This window comes from Mauremys reevesii, linkage group 4 (genome assembly GCF_016161935.1).
Source record: "Mauremys reevesii isolate NIE-2019 linkage group 4, ASM1616193v1, whole genome shotgun sequence".
Taxonomy (NCBI): Eukaryota; Metazoa; Chordata; order Testudines; family Geoemydidae; genus Mauremys; species Mauremys reevesii.
The window spans coordinates 70,689,470-70,703,754 of NC_052626.1; the positions used below are offsets into that span (position 1 = coordinate 70,689,470).

The 14,285-nt window shown below is 45.4% G+C and overlaps 1 protein-coding gene across 8 annotated transcripts in view; it reads right to left on the minus strand.

The window, feature by feature from the left end:
* The window catches only part of FUT8 (fucosyltransferase 8), a 247,885-nt gene extending 246,100 nt beyond the window's left edge, over nucleotides 1-1,785 (minus strand). For all 8 annotated transcript variants that reach the window (XM_039538157.1, XM_039538164.1, XM_039538161.1 and 5 more), the window contains exon 1: nucleotides 1,523-1,785. The gene's annotated coding sequence lies outside the window, so the exon portion shown is untranslated. The remainder of the gene's footprint in view (nucleotides 1-1,522) is intronic.
* Between the last annotated feature and the right edge of the window lie 12,500 nt (nucleotides 1,786-14,285).

The following is a 14,285-nucleotide window of genomic DNA, read 5'->3' on the forward strand; positions in this document are numbered from 1 at the left end:
AGACAATGCCTAGAAATTGATAGAAAATTATTAAAAATGCTACTGTAACATATCAAGTAAACATGATTGTAAATTCTAATATAAGCAGAACAAAAGTATGTTCCCAGCCATAAATTTATTATTATATAATATCTGTACTGGAGTAGCACCAACAGGGTAGCATGGGCCAGCCATGGCCCCACTCTACTCTGTGCTGTACACGCATAGGCTTGGTCTACACATGAGAGTTATATGGGCAGAGTCAGTCAGGGGGTGTTTTAAAAAAAAAAACCATACCCGACATAGTTATGCCAACATAACTCCCAATGTAGACATAGCTATATTAACAGAAGAGTGCTTGACATAGCTCACATTGTTTAGGGTGGTGGTGTTCCTACGACGACAGAAAAATCCCTGTGTCAGCATAAATTGTGTCAATGCTATAAGGCTATGCTGACATAGCTATGTCAGTATAATCTCCATAGTGTGGACAAACCCAAAAACCATCTCTGTCTCAAAGAGTTTATAGTCTACAGCCCAATCCTACAACATATAGCATATGTCTGGACCTCTGCACTCAAGTGCTGTATGTTATCTAAATAATGAGACAACAAGGTGATATAAACAAACAAACAAACAGTTGCATGAGAGCACAAGGCAACAAATAAGATAACTGGAGTAATAAATTGTAGGTAATATGACTACCCTAGTCCCCTTTCTGCTAACCCCTGTTTACTGGTCTGTCTTTACACTGTGTTTTTTTTTAAACAAGGCCCATCCTTTCTGAGTGTTTGGAAAGCAGCTAGCACACAGAGAGTGCTGCCATAAACAATCAACTGCCATGGCATCCCTAGAAGTAGACGTGCCTAGGAACAAGCACCAGTGCCTTGTCTAGACTACAATTCAAACTCCTGTAAATTCATACGCTGTGGAACATGGTTAAAGATCCTCGTGTGGCCAAGCGCCCGGCAGTAACTGACTTCGGGGCGGCTTCGTGGGGCAGTCACTCCTCTGAGCTCCCCGGGGCCCTTCGCGTTAAGGGGACTCATGGGAGATCCACGACCAGCATTTTCTGCTCGTCATTTCACCCTGCAGAGACCGGCAGCAGGGCCGGGGCATCTGCCGGGTGAGTGAAGTTTGCCGCCACCTCTTCACTCGCGGCTGCGGCGCGCAGGGCGACAGCGGCGCTCCCCTCCCCGACCCCCGCGGCAGCCCGACCCCCGGAGCGCCGCCTCCGCCCGCGGACCCCGCTCCGCTCTCCCCTGCGACCCGCTGCTGGGCTGCGGGAGCTCGGGACTCGCACGCGGCCCCGCCGCCCCCTCGCAGGGGTTCCGCCGCCCCCTGCTCCCGAGCGGCTCAGGCCCCGGCCCGTGCCACCGCGCGGGGAGCCTGGCACCCGGCGGGGGTCGCTCTCCCCTTCCCCCACCGCCGGCAGCCGCTGAGCAGCGTTCGAGCCTCCGCAGCCCAGGCCCGGGGAGGGATGGGGAGCGGCAGCTGGAGCAGCCCCGAATCGGCTCCTCACGCGGACCCCGCAACCCCTTACCCGAGTGGCAGCACGGCCCGCCCGCCCGCGGGCTCCCCTCCTGCTGCGGGTGCCGGCTCTGAGGAGGCGCCGGCGCGCGGATGCGGATGTGGGGGGGGGGGAGTAAAAATACGGAAACAGGATCCTGCCGTCGCTTAACGGAGGCTCCGACTGACTGAGCGAGGGGGCGCGAGAGACACAGACAGCCCGGAGCGCGCGTCACGGAGTGGGGGCGCGCTCCGGGAGTAAGAGTGCTGAGCGGGAGCGCGCACCAGAGCCTGGCAGCCTGTGAGCGCGCTCTCAATTGGAGAGATTCGGTTACGCCGGGCAGACGGCGCTAGCTGCTGGCAGGGCGCATGCGCCATCCATGACGCTCTTGCGACTGGCCCAGACTCCGCGAGCCGTGCTTGGTGGTGTTCGGCGCTGGCTCGCACAGCGCGGCCGCGGCTGCCCGGCGGAGACAGGCTGGACCCCCGCGAGCCTGGGCCTGGGGCACGGCTCGACTGAGCACCCGCCCTCGGGGCATGTCCCCAGCGCGGCGCCCCCGGGAGCCGCCCGCCAGGGCTTTCGCCCCGCGTACAGAGCGCAGAGGGGCAGCTGCGGAGCAGAGCTCGCTGAGCGAGGGTGTGATAGTGGCCCCTGCCGGGCGGGGCCCCTGCCACTGGTATGTGACTGCAGCGGGTGCAGGCTCGGATGCGTGGCTGAGTCAAAGACTATCCGGGTTGGAAGGGCCCTCAGGAGGTCATCTAGTGCAACCCCCTGCTCAAAGCAGGGGCAAGCCCCAAATCGTTTCCCACAGCCCCCAGGGCTGCCAGGTGCTGCTCTACCGGGCTCCAGTCAAAAAGTGCAAGAGGAATGGGGTGAAGGGAAGGGAGAACTTTTCAGGAGCTTGAGGGTGTGTGCATCCTGCCATCGAGGTTGCCAGTTTTTGTTGGCCCTATTTCTGAAGCTTTCATCACATGACAATCTTTAATTAAAGATTCAAATAATTCCTTGAGATTCCAGGACAGTCCCTGGAAGGTTGACAACCCTAGTGCCATCCCAGGCAGCAGGAGCAGTGCAGGGAAGGGCAGTCCATCACCTGTTGTTCGGCTTATATCTCCTGTGAAATCTGCAAATTTTTTTCAGATACATTTAGCTAGCCTGCAGGAGGTGGATGTGTACATTCTCTTCCTTCCCTAAAATAACCGTAGTTGCACCTTCAGCAACAGTTTGTGGTCCAACAGCCACTTCCAATTACCATTTTATTAGAAAGTTGGGATCCTAGGTTCGTTTGTACAATAGAAATGGAGTGCGAGAGGGGTCAGAATGACAAAAAATACTGGAACAAAAACAACTAATTTGCCCTTCTGTTGATGGGGCATGCTGTTCATTCACAAATTTGATAGTCAGCTGGGGGGGGGGGGTATGAGAGAGGTCTATGCAGTCAGGAATGGTGTGGAAAAAGCTAATAGAGAAGTGTTATTTATCTTTTCACAAAATACAAAACCCAGGGGGGTCCTGATGACATTAAGAGGCAGTAGGCTGAATACAAACACAAGGAAATACTTCTTTGCACAATGCACAATTAACCTATGGAACTCATTGCCATGGGATGATGTCATGGTCAAAAATATAACTTCATTCAAAAAGAACCTGATAAATTAATCTGGCTATTAGCCAAGACATCCCCATGTTTGGGCCAACCCTAAACCTCTGACTGCCAGAAGCAGGTAGGGGAAGACTGGTGGATCGCTCCAACTACCCTGTTCTGTACAGTTTCCCTGAAGCTCTGGTACCAGCTACTGTTGGATAACAGGCTAGATTGACCATTGGTCTGATAAAAAAATTGACGATAAGAACCTGCCACAGTTTGACAGGTGCAAATTATTCAGATTACAAATAAAGGTAAACTACACTTGGTGTTTGCTTGATCAATTCAATAATTGCATGGACATATCACACTACTATGGTAACACAGTTGGTTCAAATAGTCTTCCACCGCTGTCCCACAGTGCACAAATCATTGTAGAAGAAGTAGAATTTCTACTATGTATTCAACTCACCCGGAGGTCTTAAAAGTTGGATTCACTGGGAAAGGTATCAGTTCTATGCTCTCCTTCCTTCTCCCTCATCCCCAATAAAAATGAACAAAGGCCTTATCTGCACTAGAGAAGTCAATTGGCAGTATAGCAACTCATTATTTTACACTCATTGTTACACCACTGCTTGATAATGTCATGTTGCACTAGTTTAAAGACTTCATTTTTTCCTATATCCACCCTAGTGTTATGTGCATTAATGGAGGTGCAGTGCCCTCTAGAAATATATTCTCAAGTTCTCGTTACTGCTCCTTGGAGCAGTACATTCTTACTACAGTAGGTTGGGCTGCAGATTTATTAGGGCATTTTTAAACAAAAATCATGAAGCAGTCAGAGTAAATTTAATCAAAGTCACAGATGTAGGTCAAAACTGTGTAAAGTCATGGGGTTATGTGGGGGGCCAGGTCCTGCCCCCAGGGGTAGGAGGCCCTGGGAGAGGGCTGGAGAGTGAGCCCACAGTGCACTGACTTTGGGCAGCAGGAGCTCCTAACTCCCCTAGAGCTGAGCCCAGAGGTTGAGAGCAAGACTACCCTGTGCTCACCCTGGGAAGCGGTAGCTTCTATGTCCCACAAGGCTGGGCTCAGAGGTTGACAGCAAACATGTCTTGCATTCACCCTGGGCAGCAGCAGCTCCTTGCCATATTGCAACACCACTCATTCAAATTTGGCCTGGCTGCCACCCTGTCCTGATGAAGGGACAACCAGGCCAAACCTGAGAGGTTCCATGACCCTATGCACTAAGTCACAACTCCAGGAGGAAGGAGCCAGACCCAGACCCACAGGACAGGAGCTTCTGTTGTGGGGTGGGCTTGGTCTTCAGCACTCCTCCCAGGCTTTGCCCTTCACCTAAGTGCTTTATTAAAATCAGGGACAGAGAAAAGTCACTGATAGAGAAATCATGGTATCCATAACTTTTCCATCACCACAAAAACCCATAGCCCCAACAATAGGCAGTGTGGGAAGAAGGGTCACACTCCCACTATATCAGGGATCAGCAACCTTTCAGAGGTGGTGTGCCGAATCTTCATTTATTCACTCTAATTTAAGCTTTCGCATGCCAGTAATACATTTTAGAAGGTCTCTTTTGTGGCAAAGTTCCTTCTCTCCTCTAGTAGGTCCTGCGCTTATTGGCGGATTTCTTCCCCTCAGTGGTTTTCCCCTTGGATGAAACCCATAGATTGGATCAACTACTCCTATGTCTGATCAGGAGTAGCAGGGCTAGGGGGGAACCCAGGCCCACCCTCTACTCCAGGTTCCAGCCCAGGGCCCTGTGAATTGCAGCAGTCTCTATAGTGCTACTTGTAACCGCTGCTTGACCACTGCAGCTCCCTGGGCTACTTCCCCATAGCCTCCTTCAAACACCTTCTTTATCCTCACCACAGGATCCTCCTGGTGTCTGATGCTGCTTGATTGTATGGTGTTTTCCTCAATCCTCCAGTAGTACCCCCTCTCAGTTCTTAGTTCCTTGTGTCTCTTGCTCCCAGCTCCTCATGCACACTTCTTTCCTCTGGCTCCTCCTCCCTAGACTGGCGTGAGCTCCCCTTTTTATACCAGATGCCTTGATTAGCCTGTCCTGATTGGCTGCAGGTGCTCCAATCAATGTAGCTCTCTCCGGTGCCTTCTAGAAAGTTCTTAATTGGCCCCAGGTGCCTTGATTAGCCTGGAGCAACTGCCATTTTGGTTCCCATGGTACTAGGGCTTTGCTTAGCCTGGAGCTAACATACCTGCTTCTCAATACTTTCCTGTAGCCATCCGGCCTTGCTCCATCACACTTTCTATAAGTCTATAATATATAATTAAACTATTGTTGTATGTAAAGTAAATAAGGCTTTTAAAATGTTTAAGAAGCTTCATTTAAAATGAAATTAAAATGCAGAGCCCCCCCGGACTGGTGGCCAGGATCCGGGCAGTGTAAGTGCCACTGAAAATCAGCTTGCGTGCCGCCTTCGGCACCCGTGTCATAGGTTGCCTATTCCTGCACTATATGCTGGTAGACTTACATAGTTCTCCAATGGATGTCCTCATGGGTCAGTAGGTGCTGCCATTTTTACAACACCAAGACCAATTGGAACATTCATATCCTGGTAAAAGAAGTTGCTTGTTAAGAGATGTCCATAATGGAGTTTTAAAAAATGCAAGACAGCTGTCAAGTGGTGGTAAATGATTTTCTGGGCCTTCATGATAAGTGCTGGAAAGCATTAGAAGTGGTGCACAGACATCAGTGAAATGCTCATTCGAGCTGCTAGTCTGGTGGACCCTCTGCTTCCCTGGCCACAAAACCATATCCTGGAAATGCAGACAGAGGTAGATGAACATTCAATTACACTCTGAGCAAATGCAGCATGGCAGTAGAATGCACTTTAATAAATCCAAAAAATGATAAATATTCCCACATCAAAACTTACTGAAAGATATACACATCACTTTGACACATATAGTCACTTTTTCCTGGTGGGAGATTAAATGGCAGAAACAAGGAGGATGTGTACATGAAGAGAGAATTCCAGTCCGAGTCAGTTTCTGTATTTTGTAATGCAGGATACTGGGCAAGAGCAAGGACTAGCAAGGGATATATACTCTCTGTAAGCCTATTGTATAGCTCCATGTAGTCCCAGAACAGTAAGACTCTAAGCACCTAGGGCAGGTCAGTCTCCTGTTTTATGTAACTCTCCATAGATGCCTTGCCCTAACTAACTGTAGGAAGGCAGGGAATCGCGGAAGATGTTGTTACAGTCTAGCTTAGGCAGTTCCGCTTTCTCAGCGCCTGGTTATTGTAGGGCACGGCGTGCTAGCTCCAACTGGCCATGACCGGTTGAAACCGCGGTGTGGAAAGCCCTTGGCTGCAGGCCATGGGGGGGCAGCCCTGGGCGGTCCCTGAGGGTGGAAAGTCCCTTCTGCATTATGCATGAGCTGCTTTGCTATTGGTTTTATAAATATGGGCCTGCTTTGTGCTGGCTTTTGGACTCCGTACCAGGCCGAGCTCCAGGGCGCTGGGTTCGCCGCCTCTGTGATGGCAACGCTTGGAGTCCCCGTTGCGTGTGTGTCACTTTACCTTCATTAAAGCCAATTACTCACAGTGTGTGTGTCGGCCTCGTTGTTGCAGAGCACCTTGGGAGGGCCCGAGGCCTCCATAGAACCTAACACTAACTTAGTATGTAATTTATCATGGAAATCAGCCACTCTACCAGGCAACTGGAAGGTAGATAATGTAATGCCGAATTTTAAAAAGAGCTCCATAGGAGATCCTGGCAATTACAGGCCCTTGAGACTGTACTGGGTAAATTGGTAAAAACTATAGTAAAGAACAGAATTATCAGACATGTAGGTAAAACACAATTGTTGGATAAGAGTCAACACAGCTTTTGTAAAGGGAAATCATGCCTCACCAATCTATTAGAATTATTTGAAGGAGTCATCAAGTCTGGGGATAAGAATGATCCAGTGGATACATTCTACTTGGAGTTTCAGAAAGCATTTGACCAGGTCCTGCACCAAAGGCTTCTAAGGAAACTAAGTAGCTATGGGGTAAGAGGGAAGGTCTTCTCATGGATCAGTAACTGGTTAAAAGATAGGAGACAAAAGGTAGGAATAACTGTTCAGTTTTCACAACAGAGAGAGGTGAACAGTGGGGTTCCCCAAGAATCTGTACTGGAACATGTACTGCTCAACATATTCATTAATGATTTGGAAAAGACAGTAAACAGTGAAGTGAAAGTTTGCAGACAATACAAAATTACACAAAATAGTTAAGTCCAAAACAGACTGTGACGAGTTACAGAGGGATCTCAGAAAACTGGATGACTGGGAAACAAAATGGCAGATGAAATTCAGCATTGATAAATGCAAAGTAATACACATTGGAAAAATAATCCCAATTGTACGTATACAATGACGAGATCTAAATTAGCTGTTATCACTCAAGAAAGAGATTGTGGAGTCATCATGGGTAGTACTCTGAAAACTTCTGCTCAATGCCCAGCACCGGTCAAAAAGTCTAACAGTATAGTAGAAACTATTAGGAAAAGGATAGAAAATATCATAATGCCACTATATAAATCCATGATGCGCCCATTACCTTGAATACTATGTCCAGTTCTGGTCACCCATCTCAAAAATGATATAGCGGAACTGGAAAAGGTTCAGAGAAGGGCAACAAAGGTGATCAAGGTTATGGAATGACTTCCATAGGAGGAGAGACTAAAAAGATTAGGGCTGTTCAGATTAAAAAAATAAATAAGGGGGGATATGATAAAAGTCTAGAAAATCATGAATGGTACAGGAAGAGTGTTATTTATGCTTTCACACAATATAAACAACAGGTGACTCAATGAAATGAATAGGCAACAGGTTGAATACAAACAAGAAGAGCTACTTTTTCACACAATGCACAGTTAACATGTGGAACTCATTGCCATGGGTTGTTGTGATCGCCAAAAGTATAACTGGGTTCAAAAAAGAATTGGATAAGATCCTGGTAGACAGGTCCATCAGTTGCTATTAGCCAAGATTGCCAGGGATGCAACTCCATGCTGGGGGCAACCCTAAACCACTAGCTACCAGAAGCCGGGAGTGGAAGACTGGGGTGGATAATTCCATAATTTCCCTGCTCTTTATATTCCCCCTCAAGCTCTGGTATGTGCCACTGTCAGAGACAGGATAGTGGGTAAGATGGACCATGGTCTGACGCAGTAAGGCAGCTATTATGTTCATATGCCATGCATCTCCAACGTCAGCCATAGCCTTTTCTCCTTGTATTAGCGAATGCTCTCTGATGCACCCATCAGTTGCAAAATGTCCTCTTTGGTCTTTCACTTCTGAGTTGATACGTTGAGGCAATTGTTTGCTACTGCGGGCAAAGACCAGTGGCCTTTTCGGCACAGCTGCTGAGCCAATATCAAAAGGAGAAAAAAAGATAAAATCAGTATCTATAGCAACCTTCTACTAGGGCCTAGGAATGTCAAATGATAAAGTATCTATTTTTCCCTAGTTTTGCATTCCAAACTGGTGTTATTACAGACTGGCTCAGACACTATGATAAACAGATCGCCAGTGGCTCTCCAGTATTGGGCTGCTGCTGCTACTCCCTTACCATTATGGTTATTAAAGATTTGTATTGCAGTAAAACCTGCAAACCCTAGTCAAGGATTGAGGCCCCTGTAGTTCTAGACACCATACACATACATAACAAAACAATCCCTGCCACAAAAGAATGTATAATCAAAATAGATGAGTAAAGTAAAAAAGTGGATACAAGCAAATGGATAAGGGAATACAAGGTAACATTCAGGTGATCAAGGGAATTGTGGGTTCCAAACATTTCAAAGGGCAAATGTAATAATACCCCTTTGCTTCAGGCAGCTCTAGCCTCGGATGATCTCACCTTGAGTAAGATTCCCAAAAGGGAAAGACAAAAATTGTTCCAGAGAGTTATCTGAAAGCTGGGGAGAGAAGCTGCAATGTTATTTGCCCATATGGTCCTTCTGGCTGACCTAAGGCAGCGGTGAAACATTGTTATCTATTATAAAGATAGATATATCTATCCAGCCACCAAGGTACACGTCAAAGCATTCGAATGTCTTTAGTGTGACTGTTTCTCAAACAAAGTGGTGACAGACTGAAGAAAAGTCAAGGCTGAAATAAACAGAACATTGTATTAGGATGCCTGTGGGCCATACAATTGTACATACTACTGTGTGAAATTAAATGAACTGTAAATATTTGCTTAATGCCATAATGATACTACTGCTAGTTTTCATGCCTTCAAACATACTACCTTAAAGAAAACCATACAGCACTGGAAATGGCTTTGCATGCATTGTAGATGTTGCTGGACATGGGATGGCAGATAAAATACTATGTAAATACTTTGGCCAAAGTGCCACAGTTTGTGCTTTAGCAATTCAATACTCCTGTTTTTATGTTGTGGTCCATTTGTGCCTTTGGTATTTTTTTACCTGCACTTCAGGACTGGCCATGTGAAATAGCTCTGCCAGCTGCTTGGCAAGCTGTGCTAGTGGTTTCTGTTCTGACCTGGTGGGTTTAGTACCAGTGAGGGTGAAAACCAGGAGAGGGACGGAGGAAAGAGAGAGAAAATGGGGAATCCGCACATCCACCCTTGTGTAACTATAGCAGCTGTGTGAATCCAGAGGCAAGTTTCCCAAACCAGCATAAAAGGACCACAAATAAGTACCTTTTACTATGAAAAGCAATTACTAAGTGTAGAGGCTCCCTTATCCAGGGCCACCCAAAGGATTCAGGGGGCCTGGGGCAAAGCAGGGGAGTGGACATAAAAAAAGGTGCCATCTGCTGCAGTGCTTGTACTCACCGGGCGGCACTCTGTGTCTTCGGCAGCGGTGGGTCCTTCACTTGCTCTGTGTCTTTGGCAGCACTGAAGGACCCGCCGCCGAAGTGCCGCCGAAGAGCCGGACCGCTGCCGGGTGAGTAAAAAGGCGCCTCTAGCCAGGGAAGGGATTCTTGGCCAGGGCTCATGAGGCCCCTGCGGGGCCTGGGGTAAATTGCCCCACTTGTGCCCCCCCCCCCCCGGGCAGCCCTGGCCTTATCACCCCAAGAACTCCTCCACTGGGAAATAATCAGTAGGTGTCACCCCAGGAACTTATAGAGATACGCTTCAGTTTGTGCAAGCTCAAATGATTGAGTTCCATGTGGATACATCCCACTATCATGGTCATGCATTCAGCACAAATAGTCCTCCCTTGGAAGTCACTTGAAACTACAGGTGCTCAGCACTTCTGGCAAAAATAGACCCTAGGTTTCTGAAGCTGGGCCTCCTGAAAATGAGGAGGCAGAGCACACAATTAGTGGACACCTCTGAAAATTCTGTTTTAAATGATTTGCTCCATGTCACATAGGAAGTGTGTAGTGAAGCCACAACTAGAATTCAGTTCAGTACCATAACTACAAAAACAGTCTCTCTCTTCCCATAGCCTTCTCCTTCATTAACTACACACTTTTCAACTCTTGAAGCAAATGAGTTGGTGTCCTGTAACAACTTCATTTACTACACACTCTTCCTTTTTCACTGTCTGTGCCCTGAATAAACCCCAGCGCAGAATCTCAGTAAGCAGTGTTGTTGTAGCTGTGTCCGTCCCAGGATATTAGAGAGACAAGGTAGGCTAGTGATTGATAGGATTTGGGACAAAATTAAAAATCACCCCAGAAACCCTAGTATCCCCTCACAAAATAAAAGTATTTCCCATTGAAACTTATGCCAGCAAACAGGTTTTTTCTTCTCCCTAAAGTTTGCTGGCTCTGATTCTCCTTTACTTTGTGGCCCCTTTGTACTAGTACAGAATCACAAAAGGTCTTAAATGCCACATAGCCAATTCTCGAGACTTACTGCAAGGTTTACAATATTTGGTGTTTTTCTTAAAGCTCAAGCCCCTGGAGTCAAGTGAATACACCAGAACGTCAGCTTTCATTCAAGCCCTCATGGTTATGAAGATAAGCTTGAAAACCACGAACCTGCACAGTTCACGAGTCAGAAGACAAATAAAAATAATACATTTGGAGTTCTTTTTTAACATCTCCTGATTCTGAGGGGCCTGACAAATGATTCTTCAACATTTGAAGTTGGCGAGACTATAAATGTCCATTGCAAAACACAGTTATAGAGGAGTTCTGTTACTGCCATAACAGCACTAACCCAGTACTCACCTGCCTTCTGTGATATGCAGTATGTTGGGGGTGGGCCAGAGCTCTCTGCACTCTACCTTTTCTGTACTGGGGTAGCAGCCCCTAGAGGACCACTATAAACTGGCATAATTTAAAGCAGCCCTGAGAAAAGGGCCAGAATTATGGGGGAGCAACTACGACTTTTCCTAGGCTGGCTGCAGAAAAGTAAGAATGCAGAATTTGACCCCCTTTCTTCATAACTTGAGTCCTATTCTCCCATACAGGACTAGAGTAAGGCAGGGTGAAAACGACCTCAGATCTGGATCTGGTGTGATTTAAGAAGCATGCAAAAAAGTTGTGTCTGTCCGAGAGTTCTGAAAGTGCAGAATCTATGCTGGTGTTGATGTCTTTATCTATTTTAAATAAAGACTGTGTACAATTGTGGAAACAAAGACTGGGAAAAAAATTAAAAGATCTGCCCTCACTTATTTGTCTTCCCATTCCAAGAAATCCAGACCTCTTACCAGGCAGAAAAAAAATATTAAAGATAGATACTAATCTCTTGGGGGGCTGTTATGTAAAACATTTTCATTCATAGCCACTTAACTTTCATATAGGAATACTGTCAATGTCACAATAATTGGGGAAATAAAATAAACCCTCAGTGTTATACAAAACTTTTTTGTTTTACATGTTTTTAAAGTGATTGTTAAAATGTCAATTATTCAGCATCTGTAAAATAAGATTTTAAAATTCTAAAGAATGCTTTAGAAACTCTAAAGAGCCTTTGAAAGATAATTTCTATAAGTACTTTTTAAAACATTAGAATTTGCAATAAAATTTCCACTGATTTAAGACCTGATTTCAAACCTGTTAGAAATAAATAAATCCCAATCAACCAAATTAATTTAAACATAAATTAGTAACATCACAGAAAATGTTTTTAAAAATTTAAAATAATATCCATATGTATGTACAGCAAAGATTGTAATGGATCAGCAAAATATGCATTTTTATGTTTTCCCAGTGCATTTTTTTAAACTGCTCTTTAGAAATGCCTTTTGGTACATCTGCATCAGAATAAGCAAAGAAATTGCTTGAGCTTCCACCTCTGAGAAAAAATAGATAATCTGTTGTGATTGACTGAGGAATCCTGCTCATACAAGATATAAAATAGCACTTCAGCAGAGGATACAGAAGCACTTAAAAGAGCTGCAGTGAAACTAAACAAACTTTTCTGTCCCATTTATCAAAGCACTTGCAGTTTCCAGTTCATAGCAGGAGAAACAATAACAAATATTGCACAAGAAATGTTATCTGTATCCAAAACATTTTAGTAAAGTGTCTTTATAAATCAGTGTAGACCTGTTCTCTCTTGGCACTTCCACTCTTGCAGTGTTTTTCATTTGAGTTTTGACCACTTTTTGTTGTGTCATAGAGCTTTGTGCCTTACTATGCAGTGGTTTTATAGTAAGAAGAGATTTGTGGGTCAAGGATGGTGGTACAAAATTATTATTAAAATTAGGTGGACAGGTTGTGGAATAAATTATCTCATGGATACTCCATACATATGAGCTGTCTGTATTTAAATGCAAGATACAGCTGTTCAGTGGTCTCTTTTCTGAGTGAATGAAGCAGAGACAACTCCACTACCAAACCAGCTTTCTTGTGAACTGCAACTAAACCGAAATGGTCTATTCCATAAGGTTGAATTGATATAATTGAAAATGTAAAGGTACAGGGCTTCAATATACAATTTTAAAAATTAATTTTAAGAAAATCCAACTACATATAATATAGCCATATAAATACAATAATTCTAACAAAATATACATACAGACATCATAAAAATACACAGACCATCCTTTATAATCAGTAATGGTTCTGTAAGATTAAAAGTAGTCAATTAGTTAATACAAATTATAGGTGGGACTAGTAGCACTGTCCATTATTAAAGCTGCGAACCCTTCTCAACATAAGACCCTATTTTCGGTTGTTTGTAACTCTGCCAAACTTTAACCATTTGGACTGAAATTTACCATCCTGGGTGTCTTCATTGGGCTGAATTATTCTAGCAAATTTCAGCCACAATGGTCCAACTATTTCTGAGAACAAGAATAGGGAAAAATATGTTTTGTCCATGTTCAAAAATTATGTTTTCTTTGAGAAGCTCTAATGCCACCATGTTTTGGAACAGGGACTGGAAATTTGGCAGGGGCTGGCTTGTGTCAGATGTGTCTTTTGCTGTTCCTGTGAAAATCTGCCTAAATTTGGCTAAGTTATAGGCTTTTGGGTGGGAAAAGTAGCCGTTTGCACATGATCAGTAGAGACTTATTGGCACGTCAGACCTGGCTACACTATGAGTTTAAGTCGAATTTAGCAGCATTAAATCGAAGTAACCCTGCACCCACACAATGAAGCCATTTACTTCGACATAAAGGGTTCTTAAAATTGATTTCTGTACTCCTCCCCGAATAGGGGAGTAGCACTGAAATTGACATTGCCGGTTCGAATTAGGGTTAGTGTGGACACAATTCGATGGTATTGGCCTCTGGGAGCTATCCCACCATGCACCACTGTGACCGCTCTGCACAGCAATCTGAGCTCAGATGCACTGGCCAGGTAGACAGGAAAAGCCCCACAAACTTTTGAATTTCATTTCCTGTTTGCCCAGCGTGGAGAGCTGATCAGCACAGGTGACCATGCAGAGCACATCAGCACAGGTAACCATGCAGTCCGAGAATCGAAAAAGAGCTCCAGCATGGACCTATGGGAGGTACTGGATCTTATCGCTGTATGGGGAGTCAATTCCGTGCTAGCAGAACTATGTTCCAAAAGACTAAATGCCAAAACATTTGAAAAAATCTCCAAGGGCATGATGGAGAGAGGCCACAATAGGGACTCACTACAGTGCTGCGTGAAAGTTAAGGAGCTCAGACAAGTGTACCAGAAAGTCAAAGAAGCAAACGGACGCTCCGGGGCAGAGCCGCAGACATGCCGCTTCTACGCTGAGCTGCATGCAATTCTAGGGGGGGCTGCCACCACTACCCCACCCCTGACTGTGGATTCCAA